We start from the raw sequence: 11,958 nt of genomic DNA on the forward strand, positions 1-11,958 counted from the left end.
ACCTAGAATACCACTATCGTAGAGTGGTGTTGTGCTTAACGAAAATGATTTCCACATACAAAATCTGGCTAAACTTTACACGATAATCCGGTATTCATTTTTTTTTAACATCGAAAGAATATGTACGTCTTCACCAGGGCGCAGATGAGATTTTATGACATGTCGGATTATATAACAGGGATTGTTTCTTCGATGAGAATCGTCACGGGTCTGAGGTGACCGAATGAGGACGCGCTTTAAACATGAATTGAATTAAGCCGAGCGGGAGTATGAACACAATTGATCTCACGCCCAGTTTTGTGAGGGGGATCTCGTTTTACCTGAGCCACGTTAAAAAAGCGCATTCAAAACTATCCAGACACACACAGGTGGGATGCAATGATTATGTACATATAGAAATTACCTGGCAGGACACATCTTCTTTCTTGTCAAGCACAACACTAGCTATTGAAGTACAAGCTTTATCAACGAGTGAGTATTGTTTATATCTTTGCCATATTAATACTAATCCACTTATTATGGTAGTTAATATTTGAATATTCACCCATGGTTATTCTTTCCGACACGTTTAGATACAACTGAGTATATTGCAAGACGGGCTGCACATCTAACTTCCATCTTGAGCTAATTTAATTGATGACGTTTTGAAACTTATTATAGTCAATAATATATACGGATTATGTAACCTTTTTGGTCAGGTTGTATTGTGAGACAATTCACTGGGCATCTTCTAAATGTCCATGTACAATATATATTGAATTTATCCCAACTATCATTTTAAAACATGATTTACAAATAAATAGAAGTAAATTCTTAGAGTGAGTGAGCAAGTGAGTGCTTGGGGTTTAACGTCGTACTTAACAGTTTTTCAGTCATATTACAACGGAGGAATCCTTTGAGTGCATATAATGTACCTCCTTGTTGCAGGCCAGATTTGCCCCGCACTTTTGTCTAGTGCTGCTTCACTGAGACGCCTTACCGAATGCAAGCAAGGCGCCCTGCCCACGTCATTATACTGATACGGGTCAACCAGTTGTTGCACTATCCCTTTCATGCTGAATGCTAAGCGTGGAAGTTACAACTTCCTCTTTTAAAGTCTTAGGTGTGACTCAATCCAGGATTGATCCTAGATCTACTGCTCCCGAAGCGGACGCTCTACCAACTGTGCGTTCGGGGCCGGTCACTGAACACCAGGGCGATCTACAAGTTGCTAGCAGCCTTTTTGTTATTCGAATAACGACTATCGTGCTAACAAGGTATTCATTATTCGAATCTTAAATAGTGTGCTAGCAGTATTGATATGAAGCCAGCACTTTATTCGTTATCTGCATCTAAAATAGAATCTTTACCCGCATATGGTACAAGCACGTTTTTCTTTAATGGGATCTAACATAGGACGTTTCCCGAATATGGTGCTAACCAGTTTTTCATTTTTCAGGTCTTTAATAACGTGCTGGCTCAAATATGGTGCCAGCACGTTTTCGTTATTTGGGTCTTCAGTAACATGTGGGCTCGAACATGGTGCTAGCTCGTTACTCGTTCTTTCGTGTCTCAGATATGGTGCTCCCATGTTCTTCATTATTCAGCTCTTCACTGAGGTACAGGGTGGAATATGGTTGTGGCGCGTTTTTATTTATTCGGATCTGAAAATAAAGTTTACTCACGTGTGGTGCTAGCACGCTTTTGCGCTTTTCGTTATTCACCTCTAATAACACTCTGGCACGAATATGCTACTTGCACGTTATTCGAATAACGAAAAACGAATATGGTGCTAACTTCTACAATGACAGCAAGTTGTTCGAGATTCGAATAACGTGCAAGCATTATATCCGAGCTAGCACTCTGGTAAAGAACTGAGAAACATAGTGGCACAAAATTTGACTAGACCTCTTATTTCACATCCGAATAACGCGCTAGCACCATATTTGAAACCGTCTGTGACTGGAGGTATGAGTTAAATTGTGAACACGGTACTGAATTCTCTCCACTCAGCAGGTTATTTGAGATCTCACTGTGGAATTAGGCGATTCGAATAATTATTAACAATAATTAAAGGAAACACGAATAAGGTGCTAATATCTATGTTGCCAGCACGTTATCCCGGATTGCAATAACGAATATCGCGCCAGCAATGTTATTCGTTATTCGAATAACCGCGAACGAATCTGATGCTAACTTCCGGTCGCCAAACACCCGTGGACAATTCATACGGGCATTAACGCAATCATATCTTATGATAATTCAAATGGTCAGTGGCAAAAATATCTTCATACATAACATGTACGGTCTATAGCACAAACATATCTTTAAATGCCATGTTTGAAACACCCCAACATTTGGCTCCCTAGCAATGGCTTTAAACAAAGTCAATTTACCGCAAACAAGCTTAGCTATTATAACACCAACCTACCTTTTCATGGTTGAGTGTTACAAAGTATAAATTATCACCTTTTATCATTATTTCTCTGGATAGTGTTAATACACTTTTATGTTTTTAGTGGATGTCTTCGAAAAATATTTTACTCAAAAACAAATGCCAGTTATGTTGTTTTAATGTTTTTGTTACTGAAAACGAAATGTGAATAATGACTTTTTTTCTAAATTCGTTTCATTTCTGCGTGTAAAATTGTTAATTTTACAGTTACCATATTGTTGTAGTGGGATGTTATATCTAAAACAAAATTTTACACCATATGCAATATTAGTTAATTTCTGTTAATTTTATACCTTGACCTAAATATACATACACTGGGTGGAGCTCATGAGTAAAAGGAATCAACTATATAGTAGACCCACCGCACCCCACTCCTCCGTCGATAAAAAAAGCCGAAGGTTCGAAACCAGCATTCTTTGGCAAGCTTTGACATTAGGGTTGTCAAATTCCTACGTCTATGAAACCACACAGTTTAACTGTGACACAAATACATACATTAATGCATAATTGAGTTCATTGATAAACTAAAATAGGCAATAGACAAACACACCGGCCATCACATCAATCATTATCTACCATCAGTAGACGAACTTTAAGCTACACCCAAGGAAAAGCATGTATCGTTAATCAATCAGTTTGTTTGTTTGGCCTATGTTTGCTGTTAACATGTGTATTTTCTTACTTTGTACTTGCGACCTATAGACTCTCGATAGGCATGTGGTCTAGTGGGAAGTGTGCAGTGAAGTGTGAAGTGTCGTATGCGATAGGTATCGTTACAAGAAAAGATCTCATGATAGCGGAGGACTATTCTTACCACCTGTTACGTTATTCTCGCTGGTTAGTATACAAAGTATTTTATAACATTTTTAATCTAAAGGATTTTATAGCTGAAGTCACATCACCCAACAAGCACACACCGATTATGATAAAACTGCTTGTTAAAGAGTTGAAAAGAAAAGGACCGCGTTGGGTTCATTTGCTGAGTTTATTTTGGAAATATTTCAAAGTACCAGCAACAGTAATACAATAGAATACAAAAAGACATTGCCTTGAACATAATCGATCAATAGGGAGAGTATGATTGAATGCACATTCCTGCCGTGTCATCTACAAATACGGAAAGACTTTAAGAGACTCTAATTTGAATCCTAATGACGTCTTGTAGAGGCAAGGAATTTTCATCGCACGTGAATAAAATGACTAGGTGCCAATCGTGCATGGATGGATCTCCTAGCCCTAACCCCCACGTGCCGACACGCAAACGCGACGTACACCTATATGTCATGGAAGTGCACTTGTATATGAACGAAACACAATTTTGTATTACTTCAGTGTAGTTAAGGGCGAAGTAGAGTCACAACGTGTTTAGCTGACAGTATCGGTTACGTAATATGCGCCTGCTTTAGTGGAAATTATTTTGTCACAACTGTTACATGTACCACAGGAAAACAGTTTAAATCAGATTCTTAGATCTCCTTAGAAAATGAAAGGTTATTCTTTTCTTTCAATATATTTCTCTCCTGCAAAGAAAGTTTCGTGTTATGAGTAAGTTATGAGCAAACCTCAAATACCTGATGCTTATTTTAAACCCAACATGCATGTACATGTGTGCGCTCAAATCAATGCACACAGCCAGACAGTATCTGTTCCTCTGCCCTGCTGACATGAATGCAAATCTACTCAATGGCGTAATTCTTAGTTCTCTTTGACATAAGAGAAAAATGTTTTATATCTTCTAGTCACGAATTTTATACTGAAATTTGAGACAATGCAGTGGGCTTACCAATTGTATCGACTGAGACGTGGTTCTTTATGCACATGCTTCTATTTCAGCATGTAGCTCACTTTTAAGACATACTCTATTTTTTCAAACAACAACGATGAAAATAGCTCATCAGTTCAAGTCTCATCAATTTTTTTTCTTCAAGAACGAACAAATACTGATTCCATGTTATCAATTTCCATACTGACTATTTAGGATTGAGGGACCGATGGGTCAAGACTGTCTATGACTGAATACCAGATTTAAGTTAAGTCTTCAATTTTGTACTTAGCTTGAAATTATATATCGGCATTACTTAATGCACATACACTTTCGAATAACAGGGTTGCAAATATTCGAAATTATTAAATCATAAATTAAGGACTTGAGTTTCATGTCGTTCATCAAGTTTGCAAACGCCATACATGAGTGCATATTTGTATGCATTCCTTCACTAGTAAACATTCAGCAGTCTAACTTTTAACCCAGACATTAAGCATTGCTCACACGCCATCACAATCTCACCACACGCAGTCCTAAACTTATCTGACACGACTGTGGAACGTTTTACTAAGGCGACTCATGTTTCATTGTCGTTCTGACAGTTGGACATTTTACGTTGACACTCGGCCTGGCTTACGAAACCAAAGCTGAAATATATTCCCCTATAGTCAAATAGAAAGGAACAGAACCAACAGATTTGAAGGAAATGTTATCCACGTGTAATTTTAAAGACCCAGAGGTATTTGAAGATTTGTTATGCATTTAGCATATTCTAACTTTCTGGCTTGCGTTACATTATATAAAAACGGTATGCGTTGTTAATTATTTTATCACGTGTCTTTTCACAAACATGGGCAAACTGACTGCCTAACCACACCGCTATACTGTTCACTGTTTTTCTAGAGGAAATTTATGATTTAAATCACTCTTTGGTCAGTTTTTACTCGGCATTACTGCACAGACTTTTTATTGGAAGACAAGCTTTTACCTGTAGGTATGCATGTATTAATTTATACACACATTATTGACGTTTATCGGTGAATTCATGGATATTTCACGTACATATCAGCCGTTAGTTTTGTTAGGTGAAGAAACTTGGCAGGTATTGCAAACATATCTAACACACATTTTTACTGAGAGTCGCAGCCAAAATTCATTCTTACTGTTCGAATGCCAGTCGTCTGCAGATAGAGAGACGCCTTTTTTTACCCCTGAACCAGCGAGAGTTTCAGCATAGGGCGCACAGGAAAAGCGAGACCACTGCATTATTTGTTACCGCTTTCAACCGTTAGGCCTGTTACGACCCAAACTGTCTGTATTGTAAAGAGATGGCTTGTTCGAAATACACGACAGTTTAGCCGCACAAAAGGTAACCCAAACCAGCAGATTTTATTTTACAGGAATTTATTAGGTTTAACAAGAACAGATAACAGAACTTTTACAAATAATAAAGTACTTAAGCTTAACAAGAAAGGATAGCAGTATCTATACAAATACTAAACTACTTATATGTACAACGGTGTCAAGCCCAAACGGACGCATATACTCCACAATGCTCATAAGAGGGAAAATCCACAGTGTAACTGAGTGTATGACGAAATATACACAAAATTCCACAGACAGGGTCCGTGTACTAATAAGCACTGTGTACACAAGAGCACAAATTAAATATACAAGTTCAGACTGAACAAGTGCTCGGTGGAGATAGGATATAGCAAAGCCAGAGGCTATAAAGACACCAAAATTCAGCACAAAAGGCCTACTAAAGTAACACACAGCGAAAGCATCCAAAACTCTCAATAATTCTCCTTTCTTGCCTCCTTTGACCTGCTTTCATAGGTCTTTTATAGACTGGTGGAATTTTCTAGAATAAGAAAAGTCTTGAACACTTGTTGTAAACAAACAGGCCCCGAACCGAGCGTATTCTGGAACATTCTAAGGTAGAGGCAGACAGCAGGCCCTGAACTATGTAAACAGCGGCAAGCTAAATTTACAAGCTGACGGCAGTTGTTCACATAACAGGCCACACTAGTTACGGGTTCAAAACCGAACTTCTACAGGTAATTTGTGAATTGGATATTGTAATTTAATTGTATAGGATGCCGTTACAACCAAACTTCTGGTGTTCAGCATTGCCTATATATTGCCAACTGTTTAACTTTACACTTAGGGGGGAGGGGGAGAGGGAGGGAGGCTCCGTGGCCGAGATGGTTAGCAGGCCAACGCGGCGCAATGACCAAAGAGCCTCCTACCAATGCAGTTGTGATGTGTTCAAGTCCATCTCATGCTGATTTCTTCTCTGTGTGTGTACAAAACGTCAGTTGGATATAAACACCTGTCAAACATCAGCAGATGTCCATTACAGAAACAGGTGCTTAAACATTTGAGATATTCCACAACTTTAGTCTATGACTGAGATGTCTGTGTTGTGTTTAACTTCTTTTCTGATTACCTGGTGATCAATTTCCTTGCCTCATTTGTTCATTATGTATATTTGTATATTATTGCTATAGAGAACTTTATTCACTTTTTCTCTGTATCCATTTTCCCACAGGACACCATGTGCCTTAAGACATTTGTCTTAGTGATTGCAATATTGCATACATCTTCCGGTAAGTGTATTCACTGGCCTGATACTTCTCCATCAAACCCTATTGTGGTGTGATTGTACATTAAATGTTATGACAACACAGAATTTTGAGTAATTCTTTGTAAGCGTGACGTTGCTTTCCTTGGACGGGTGATCGTTGTACATCATATTTTGCGGAATATTATGCGGCCAATGGAAACGGAGAAAAATCCCACAAAGTACAATAATGACACACTTCTTTGTCCAGTGAACGTCTGTTTTTTAATTAATAAAAGTCAGTAAATTGGGTTTTTTCTGGCCACATGAATCAAGTAATGTCTAAAATCAAAAGAAATATAAATATAGTCAGGCGTCAAATGGAACCTAACTGAAAAAAGGTATTGAAAAAACCTTTACTTATTTTTTAAATAAATAAATGAACTCCATCTTCAAGTTTCAGGGGCAAAGCTCAATGAAGCGTGTACCTCTGACAATGAATGCGATGTTAGTGGGTCCTCTTGTAAGCCCAATTCTTGTGAGGGTTTTGTGTGTATGTGCGATGTTGGCTTCCGTGATAATGAAGATAATACAAAATGTACAAACGGTAAGTTAAGCGACAGTTCAATAAACCGAACCAGTGTAATTGTTGCAAGTTGTTGGTATTTAAGAATTTACACGACATTTTACAATAAAACTGAAGTAAACTAACAAGACTGTGTTTCGCACGATGAGTGAATGCGTGAGTACTTGGAGTTTAGCGTCGTACTTAATAATTTTCAGTCATATGACGACGAATGAGTCATTAGAGCGCATGTAATGTACCTCCTTGTTGCAGGACAGATATCCACCGCTCTTTTATCTAGTGCTGCTTCATTGAGACGACTTACCGAAGGCAAATAAGACGCCCCGCCCAAGCCAATATACTGAAACGGGTCAACCAGTTGTTGCAATATCCCCTTCATGCCGAACGCCAGGCGAAGAAGTTACAGCTTCCTCTTTTAAGGTGTGACTCGATCAAGGATTGATCCTGGATCTACCGCTCCCGAAGCGGGTGCTCTTCCAACTCTGCTGTCGGGGGGCCGGGTCGCACGATGACGAAGGGGACTATTTGCCACCAATCACATTGTCGTCGCTGCTCTGTATTTTTTCCCTCTGTGCTGTAAATCTTGAATATTTTCATACGTGTAGTTATCCCGAATTGTTAAAGTATTGAAAGTTAATTTGCGGGAGGTTCGGGGTTGGAGGGTTCGGGGGCAGTCTGATTTAAAGAAATAAATGAATGTTGATACATATGTTACTAATGACACACAAGTCAATCAAACACTATCCAAATAAATAAACTCTGTCAAGAAAGAAACGCAACCCCCGTATTTTAGAGATTTTAATATTTAGTTTTAGGACGGCACAACTTTTTTCTTATTGAAGACAGAAGTCAGAAATTTTGGCAGAATAATAATCAAGATGGTCATGTTTAAAACTGTCTTTTCAAAAGTCATCTCACAGACACCACTTGCTCACCAGGGGGCGTCTTCCTCAGTATCTCGTATGACCACCACGAGCTGCAATCACTGCACGGCATCTCCTTGGACAAGAACGGATAAGACGCAGGATTCTCTCCTGGGGAATGTTTTGTGAACATTTAGGTGTCGTGCAATAGTACCAAAACTTTCTCCGGCTTGAAGACGGACCAATGGCGATATTTCGGTCGGCAGCACTCAGTCGCGGCATTTTACCGACTGCCTTTCGTCGACGAATGAATGAATAAAATACGAAAGCACATGGGCTTTTATACACCCCCACACTATAACTGCCATTGACATGATTTGCATGTGAATGGTTCTGTGTGCGACGTCAACAGGGTCAGTCCATGCGTTGTGACGTCATAAGCAATAAAATACACTTACGAGAGAAAAGGCAGTTGTTTGGATGGTAATCTTGATTAAAAACGTGTATAATTTCATTACATTTGGCTAAAATTTAGTTTGGAAGCAATAACTTTATTCGAACGAATTTTTGATATCCGAGGACAGGGGTTGCGTTTCTTTTTTGACAGAGTTTATCTCCATACATGGTTCGCTATAATCGGATTTGTTTCCTGCTTTCACAGTTAGTCTTATCGGAGGTGAAATGCTCGTCAGACGCGAACTGTCTGCCATACTTCTCAGAGTGCGCATCGGGAAAATGTGAATGCAAGTCGGGTCGCACAGCAAAGCAAGAAAACTTTTCTTGCCTCCCTTCTGACTCCCCGGTCAAGAGATACAAGGAAAACTGCACCACAAATGATGAATGCGCAGGTTTCACAACCTGTGATGGCGGTGTGTGCTCGTGCGCTGATGGTCAGATGCCATGGACGCAAGAAGAGCGATGGCTATTGTTTCCACAGTCGGTACTTGTTGACTGTCGCCACCCAGAATTATCTAACGTAGGTGTATATATTTAAAAATTGACGGAATAATACTGTATACTGTAAATCCAAATCGTATCGAGCGACTAACATTTTATATCGCTAAACAGAACTGTACTGCGCGATAACTACATGGCATAGCTGAACCTAACTGTACCAAAGAATGGTGGCTTCTGTTTCCAACATTGGTAGTCCTTGATTGTCACCCTCCAGAATGCTCTAACGGTGGGTGTATGTAGTGAAAAAATGACTTGATAAATCAGTTAAACCGAAATCTACTCTGCGATCACCATATTGTGCTGCAATACCGATCTGTCACACCGTTGAACCGAGCGATGCCTTGCCGTCGCCACGCTGTACTGTTAAACTAAGCAGTATTTTGTGATCGCCATAGTATACGGTTAAACTGATCTATGCCGTGCGATCACAACACAACATTGTTTCCCCAAACTGTACTGCACGATCATCATACGGCTCTGTTAAACCGACCTGCAAAGTGTGATTAGCACCATGTACTGTTAAAGAAAATTATGTCGTGCAATCACCATAGTGTATACTGTTAAGCGGAAGTTGTTCCATCACAACACTGTAGTGTTAAACGGAAATGTACCGAGCAATCACCACACTGTACTAATAAATCGAACTGTACTATGCGATCACCATACTCAACTGATAAACCGAACTCTATCGCGCGCTTACAACACTATACTGTGGCACTGAACTGCATTGTTCGATCACCATACTCTATTGCTAAACCCGACTGTGCCGCGTTGTCACACGATTGTATGGTGCGATCATCAATCTGAGTTCTGGGGCCTCCGTGGCCTCAGTGGTTAGCGCGCTAGCGCAGCGTAATGACCCAGGAGTCTCTCACCAATGCGGTCGCTGTGAGTTCAAGTCCAGCTCATGCTGGCTTCCTCTCCGGTCGTACGTGGGAAGGCCTGTCAGCAACCTGCGGATGGTCGTGGGCTGTGCCCGGTTTCCACCCACCATAATGCTGGCCGCCGTCGTATAAGTGTAATATTCTTGAGTACGGCGTAAAACACCAATCAAATAAATAAATAAAATAAATCAATCTGAGTTCTTAAATCAAACTGTACCGCTCGGTCATCGTTTTACACTGTTAAACCGAACTGTGTCCTGTAAATCAACACGTCACGCTATTGAGCATAATACCGTCTGATTCGCTTTCACAAAACATCGTCATATCTCTTTTAGTAAAAAGGAGCCATTGTTAAAAAATAACAATGGTTTTGCTCAATTTTGTGAAAATCGGATCTGTGCTCTCACAGGTAGACAGGATTTTTCTAGTGTCAGGCAATTTGTGCCACCAAAATTCAAGAGGTGATAAAACACACGCTGAGATTTTTTGCAAAAGGTCAATCAATACAAATCCAATCGGTTTCCTTTTGGTATATTTGAATAGCCCAAATAGTTTCCTTTCACAAATTCCAGCCTCGTCTGTATATCAGTATAAAGTTCCCAAAATTTATAAAGCGGGTCGCCCTCCCAAAATGTAGACAGCGGGTAGCCTTTCCAAATGTATAAAGCGGGTCGCCTTCCCAGAAGGTATAAAGCGGGTCGGCTTCCCAAACTTTATACAGCAGGGCGCCTCCCTAAATTTTTAAGGTGGGTCACTTTCCCAAACTTATATGGCGGGTCGCCTTCCAAAATTTATAAAGCTGGTCGCCTTCATAAAATTTTTTTAAAGCGGGTCGCCTTTCCAAAATTAACAAGGCGGGCCACCTTCACAAAGTTTATAAAGTGGGTCGCCTTCCAAGATTATAAAACGTGTCACCTTCCCAAAATTTATAAAACAGGTCGCCTTCCCAAAATGTATAAGGTGATGTGTTGCCTTCCCAAAATTTATAAAACGGGTCGCCTTCCCTAAATTTGTAAAGTGGGTCGCCTTCCCAAAATTTATAAGGTGGGTCGCCTTCCCAAAATTTATAAGGTGGGTCGCCTTCCCAAAATTTAAAAATTTGGTGGCCTTTTAAAAGATTTATAAAGCTGGTCGCTTTCCTAAAATGTATAAAGCGGGTCGCACAATAACTTTTACAAACTTTAGAATGATTTGAACAGTATAAATAGTACGGGTACAAGTCTGATGTTTACTGAAAGGTGATAATTCCATCTATTATCATTAAGTATGGATAATTTGCTTTGAAATCGGCGGTTTAGGCTATTTAAATTCGGTAAGAGAGAAAAGACCTACACAATGATTTTCATGACCTTGATTGTTTTATTATTGAGTTGAAACACTTCTATGATTCTAAAGTCATTGTTTTATGTTTCAGAAATTTGCAACGGAACTAATATTTCTGTCGTCGACCAAAACCCAACAACAGGTAATTTTTAAAAAATGTTTAAAATCTCTTCTAATTTTATACTTGCTGATATATCAGTGTCGGAACTTTTCGTAAAGGACGTCATCAGTAAACCGATTTCACGCCCCATTCCATGACCCCCCCCCCCTTTCCACACCCCCACATTTGCTTTTACGGCCGTAATCGCTGAGGTCACCATTACAAGTCTGTACTTTCGGAATACCTTTACGAACCCAAGGAATTGCGTATCATTCTTGTAACTTTTTGCCTTGACACATGCTATTCTGCACAGTAAGAAATTAAACAAATACACGGGTATCTTTTATACCTTTTCAATTTATACCTGTATCATTTATATTTCTTTGTTTCACGTTTGTTTAGGATAATAAATTCTAAGTTCTTCAGGATACATTTATCAAGATTCACAAAGATACTACTGTGTAAAATGACAGCAAATAA

At 39.4% G+C, this 11,958-nt stretch overlaps 1 long non-coding RNA gene across 2 annotated transcripts; it reads left to right on the forward strand.

The window, feature by feature from the left end:
- Positions 1 to 372: 372 nt before the first annotated feature.
- LOC135463192 (uncharacterized) lies at positions 373 to 9,185 on the forward strand. Of its 2 annotated transcripts, XR_010443537.1 has the most exons (4): positions 373 to 471; positions 6,754 to 6,811; positions 7,223 to 7,372; positions 8,876 to 9,185. It is a non-coding gene; the product is annotated as an uncharacterized LOC135463192 (long non-coding RNA). The 2 variants fall into 2 exon arrangements; XR_010443536.1 differs by lacking the exon at positions 8,876 to 9,185 and having other exon boundaries at positions 7,223 to 7,378.
- Positions 9,186 to 11,958: the final 2,773 nt, after the last annotated feature.

The sequence above is a fragment of the Liolophura sinensis genome, chromosome 2 (genome assembly GCF_032854445.1).
Source record: "Liolophura sinensis isolate JHLJ2023 chromosome 2, CUHK_Ljap_v2, whole genome shotgun sequence".
NCBI lineage: Eukaryota > Metazoa > Mollusca > Polyplacophora > Chitonida > Chitonidae > Liolophura > Liolophura sinensis.